Source organism: Ovis canadensis, chromosome 2 (genome assembly GCF_042477335.2).
Source record: "Ovis canadensis isolate MfBH-ARS-UI-01 breed Bighorn chromosome 2, ARS-UI_OviCan_v2, whole genome shotgun sequence".
Lineage (NCBI taxonomy): Eukaryota > Metazoa > Chordata > Mammalia > Artiodactyla > Bovidae > Ovis > Ovis canadensis.
In genome coordinates this window covers 37,950,743-37,956,742 of record NC_091246.1, presented here as the reverse complement: position 1 = coordinate 37,956,742, position 6,000 = coordinate 37,950,743, and positions in this window count along the sequence as shown.

Genomic DNA, 6,000 nt, shown 5'->3' with positions numbered 1-6,000 from the left:
CTCTTGGTCAACACCCACTCTGGTTGTTAAACATGTTGACACTGGACACACTGCACACAGGGCTCACAGGGACACACAGCTTTCAGGAATCCACCATAGACAGAGATCCTGTGGGACATGTCAGGGACCCCCACTCTCTTGGCCAAGGCTTATAGGAGGAGCCTCTCTGGTAGAGGTGGTGGTGGTGGAAGAAGGCTCGAAAGGGGCTTGGTCAGGCAGGAGTAGCATCACACAGACCCTGACTCCTGCTCTAGGGTAGGCAGCAAGAGCAGGAAACGCTCAGTGGGAAAATCCACACTGCGAGGAGAGTGGGGGCAGGGAAGACGGGACCCATCAATTCCTGGACCACTAAAACGGGAACCTAGGCAGGAATTGTTGACAGGTCTGCAGGGGCCGGGGCCCCAAGAGGCCATCTGTAAGGTTCTTCTACTGCTGGTGACATAAACTTGTTTTCTACCTGCATAGGGACGGTACAGGATGAAGTTTGGCTGTGACAGACCAAAAAGCCAAAATAACAGTGGTTTCAACAGCTAGAAGTTTTCTCTCACACACAGACCTAGGTAGTATGCTGATTTCATGTTGCTTGTATACTGTGACTCTGCCATCCGTATCAGTTTCCACCCCACTGCTCCAATTCCAGTAGTCATGTCTACACACAGGCTGGAGGGGTGGGGAAGGGCACTGTATGCCTCTGACAATGCTTCCCATAAGATGCATGCTGGGGACTTCCCTGGTGGTCCAGTGGTTAAGACTCCACACTTCCAAAGCAGGCAGAGCAGGTTTGACCCCTGGTTGGCAAAATAAGATCCCTCGTGTCAAGTGGTGCAGCCAAAAGATTATTAAGAAAACAAAAAAAAAGATGCACACACTGTCTACAACCCACTGGGTCAAATGTACCCTCTTGGCCATACTAGTGCAAAAAAGACTGGGAATACTATTTTCTCTGGCTGGCCACGTGCTAAGCTGAAAATTAGTTCCCTCAGTGTAGGAAGAGAGTGGATAATTTAAGTCTCTACCCTAAGTGGCATGTAAGTCTCTACCCTAAGTGGGAAGCCCCTCTTACACTCAGGTGATGGATCTCAGCCAAGTTTCTCCCTAGTGACCCTCTCCTCCCTTAGGTTTCCACTCACAGGATGAGGAATCACAAAGGTTAAGCAATGTGCCAGGACATCACACAGAAAGACCTAACTCCCCGCTTTCAGTTCAGTTCAGTTCAGTCACTCAGTCGTGTCCGACTCTTTGTGACCCCATGAATCGCAGCACGCCAGGCCTCCCTGTCCATCACCAACTCCCGGAGTTTACTCAGACTCACGTCCATTGAGTCAGTGATGCCATCCAGCCATCTCATCCTCTGTCGTCCCCTTCTCCTCCTGCCCCCAATCCCTCCCAGCATCAGAGTCTTTTCCAGTGAGTCAATTCTTCACATGAGGTAGCCAAAGTACTGGAGTTTCAGCTTCAGCATCATTCCTTCCAAAGAAATCCCACAGCTGATCCCCTTCAGAATGGACTGGTTGGATCTCCTTGCAGTCCAAGGGACTCTCAAGAGTCTTCTCCAACACCACAGTTCAAAAGCATCAATTCTTCAGTGCTCAGCCTTCTTCACAGTCCAACTCTCACATCCATACATGACCACAGGAAAAACCATAGCCTTGACTAGATGGACCTTTGTTGGCAAAGTAATGTCTCTGTTTTTCAATATGCTATCTAGGTTGGTCATAACTTTTCTTCCAAGGAGTAAGCGTCTTTTAATTTCATGGTTGCAGTCACCATCTGCGGCGATTTTGGAGCCCCAAAAAATAAAGTCTGACACTGTTTCCACTGTTTCCCCATCTATTTCCCATGAAGTGATAGGACCAGATGCCACAATCTTCATTTTCTGAATGTTGGGCTTTAAGCCAACTTTTTCACTCTCCACTTACACTTTCATCAAGAGGCTTTTTAGTTCCTCTTCACTTTCTGCCATAAAGGTGGTATCATCTGCATATCTGAGGTTATTGATATTTCTCCCGGCAATCTTGATTCCAGCTTGTGCTTCATCCAGCCCAGCGTTTCTCATGATGTATTCTGCATATAAGTTAAATAAGCAGGGTGACAATATACAGCCTTGACCTACTCCTTTTCCTATTTGGAACCAGTCTGTTGTTCCATGTCCAGATCTAACTGTTGCTTCCTGACCTGTATATAGGTTTCTCAAGAGGCAGGTCAGGTGCTCTGGTATTCCCATCTCTTTCAGAATTTTCCAGTTTATTGTGATCCACACAGTCAAAGGCTTTGGCATAGTCAATAAAGCAGAAATAGATGTTTTTCTGGAACTCTCTTGCTTTATCAATGATCCAGCGGATGTTGGCAATTTGATCTCTGGTTCCTCTGCCTTCTCTAAAACCAGCTTGAACATCTGGAAGTTCACGGTTTACGTATTGCTGAAGCCTGGCTTGTAGAATTTTGACCATTACTTCACTACCATGTGAGATGTGTGCAATTGTGTGGTAGTTTGAGCATTCTTTGGCATTGCCTTTCTTTGGGATTGGAATGAAAACTGACCTTTTCCAGTCCTGTGCCCACTGCTGAGTTTTCCAAATTTGCTGGCATATTGAGTGCAGCACTTTCACAGCATCATCGTTCAGGATTTGAAATAGCTCAATTGGAATTCCGTCACCTCTACTAGCTTTGTTTGTAGCGATGCTTTCTAAGGCCCACTTGACTTCACATTCCAGGATGTCTGGCTCTAGGTGAGTGATCACACCATCGTGAATATCTTGGTCATGAAGATCTTTTTTGTACAGTTCTTCTGTGTATTCTTGCCACCTCTTCTTAATATCTTCTGCTTCTGTTAGGTCCATACCATTTCTATCCTTTATCGAGCCCATCTTTGCATGAAAAGTTCCCTTGGTATCTCTAATTTTCTTGAAGAGATCTCTAGTCCTTCCCATTCTGTTGTTTTCCTCTATTTCTTTGCATTGATCGCTGAGGAAGGCTTTCTTATCTCTTCTTGGTATTCTTTGGAACACTGCATTCAGATGCTTATATCTTTCCTTTTCTCCTTTGCTTTTCACTTCTCTTCCTTTCACAGCTATTTGTAAGGCCTCCTCAGACAGCCATTTCGCTTTTTTTGCATTTCTTTTCCATACGGATGGTCTTGATCTCTGTCTCCTGTACAATGTCAGGAACCTCCATCCATAGTTCATCAGGCACTCTAATCAGATCTAGGGCCTTAAATCTATTTCTCACTTCCACTGTATAATCATAAGGGATTTGATTTAGATCATACCTGAATGGTCTAGTGGTTTTCCCTACTTTCTTCCATTTCAGTCTGAATTTGGCAATAAGGAGTTCATGATCTGAGCCACAGTCAGCTCCTGGTCTTGTTTTTGTTGACTGTATAGAGCTTCTCCATCTTTGGCTGTGAAGAATATAATCAATCTGATTTCGGTGTTGACCATCTGGTGATGTCCATGTGGAGAGTCTTCTCTTGTGTTGTTGGAAGAGGGTGTTTGCTATGACTAGTACATTTTCTTGGCAAAACTCTATTAGTCTTTGCCCTGCTTCATTCCGCATTCCAAGGCCAAATTTGCCTGTTACTCCAGGTGTTTCTTGACTTCCTACTTTTGTGTTCCAGTCCCCTATAATGAAAAGGATATCTTTTGTGGGAGTTAGTTCTAAAAGGTCTTGTAGGTCTTCACAGAACCGTTCAATTTCAGCTTCTTTAGCGTTACTGGTTGGGGCATAGACTTGGATTACGGTGATATTGAATGGTTTGCCTTGGAAACAAAGAGATCATTCTGTCTTTTCTGAGATTGCATCCAAGTACTGCATTTCGGACTCTTTTGTTGACCATGATGGCTACTCCATTTCTTCTAAGGGATTCCTGCCTGCAGTAGTAGATATAATGGTCATCTGAGTTAAATTCACCCATTCCAGTCCATTTTAGTTCGCTGATTCCTAGAATGTCGACATTCACTCTTGCCATCTCCTGTTAGAACACTGCCAATTTGCCTTGATTCATGGACCTGACATTCCAGGTTCCTATGCAATATTTCTCTTTACAGCATCGGACCTTGCTTCTATCACGTCACATCCACAACTGGGTATTGTTTTTGCTTTGGCTCCACCCCTTCATTCCTTCTGGAGTTATTTCTCCACTGATCTCCAGTAGTATATTGGGCACCTACTGACCTGGGGAGTTCCTCTTTCAGTATCCTATCATTTTGCCTTTTCATACTGTTCACAGGGTTCTCAAGGCAAGAATACTGAAGTGGTTTGACATTCCCTTCTCCAATGGACCACATTCTGTCAGACCTCTCCACCATGCCCGCCCGTCTTGGGTGGCCCCACAGGGCATGGCTTAGTTTCATTGAGTTAGACAAGGCTGTGGTCCTAGTGTGATTAGATTGACTAGTTTTCTGTGATTATGGTTTTAGTATGTCTGGCCTCTGATGCCCTCTTGCAACACCTACTGTCTTGGATTTCTCTTACTTGGACGTGGGGTATCTCTTCACGGCTGCTCCAGCAAAGCGCAGCCGTTGCTCCTTACCTTGGACGAGGGTTATCTCCTCACCGCCGCCCCTCCCCTCCTCTAGGCCCTCCAGCACCCTCGCAGCCACCGCTCCTGACGTGGGGTTGCTCCTCCCGGCCGCCGCCCCTGGCCTCGTGCGAGGGTAGCTCCTCTCGGCTGCTCTTGCGCTGTCGCAGCCTGGCACTCTCGGCCGCTGCCCCTGACCTCCGACAGAGGATAACTCCTCTTGGCTGCCGCCCCTGACCTCGGACGTGGGGTAGCTCCTCTTGGCCGCCGCCCCTCGGGCATGGGGTTCTCCCGGCTTCTGCTTTACAGGTGTGGAAACTGTGGGCCCGTCTCTGGGAACCACCCTGAAACCTAAGTGTGGACTCCCAAAGCCCCGTTTGCAGCATGTGACCCTGCTGCCCTGGCCACTGGCCAGATTCTTCTCCAGGTTTTTAAAGTCAGAAATCAGGGAACAGAGGCAGTTCCTCTCTGGTAGCAAAGTTGTAAAATACGCCAAGTGGGGACTGCTGGCAGCCATGTTTCCTACTTTGTGGGAGAAGCAGGACTGAGCGAATGATGCTAACGTGCAGAGGGATACAGACAGGGATTTCAGGCAGCATTTGTATTCCTACAGTCCAACTGCCCTTGAATTTTCCAAAGTTACATGAGATAACATCCTACCAACAAATTTTCTATTTTGACAATCTCTTTGGAATAGGTTTCTGGTATTTTCAACTATGGCTTCCCTGTGGGCTCAGTCAAGAATCCACCTGCCAATGCCAGAGACACAGGTTCGATCTCTGGGTCGGGAAGATTCCCCTGGAGAAGGAAATGGCAATCCACTTCAGTATTCCCTGATAGCTCAGTTGGTAAAGAACCCGTCTGCAATGCAGGAGACCCAGGTTCAATTCCTGAGTTGGGAAGATCTGCTGGAGAAGGGAAAGACTACTCACTCTAGTATTCTGGCCTAGAGAATTTCATGGACTGTATAGTCCATGGGGTCGCAAAGAGTCGGACATGACTGACTGACTGAACAACAACAGTTTTCAACTAAAAGCGTCCTGACTACCAGATGAAGGGCTTCTCACAGGGAGTAGCCTTTAAACTGTGCCTTAAAGGATAAGTAGAAATAACTGACTGAACAATGTACAGGAGAATCCTTCCAACTCTGTGAGGCTGAACAATGTCCATGGGATCACAGAGCTGCATCTGTTTCCCTGCAGCAGGACTGATCATGTCCTGGGGAAATGGGCAACTGACAAGTACTCTCCCTAGGCAGAGATGCCCTGCAGATGTGCAGGTCTATGTGAGTGGGCCATGTCACTATCCTGCATGTCTGCTGGGCAGCTCATCCTCAAAGAATACAAGGACTCTGTATATACAAGGATGCTGTAAATCCCTGTGCTGACGGAGCCTCAGTGGGCGAGTGCAGCAGTGGAAATTTCACTATTAATATGTGTGGTCAACATTCATTCAGTCTCCAAATATTTACTGAACACCTA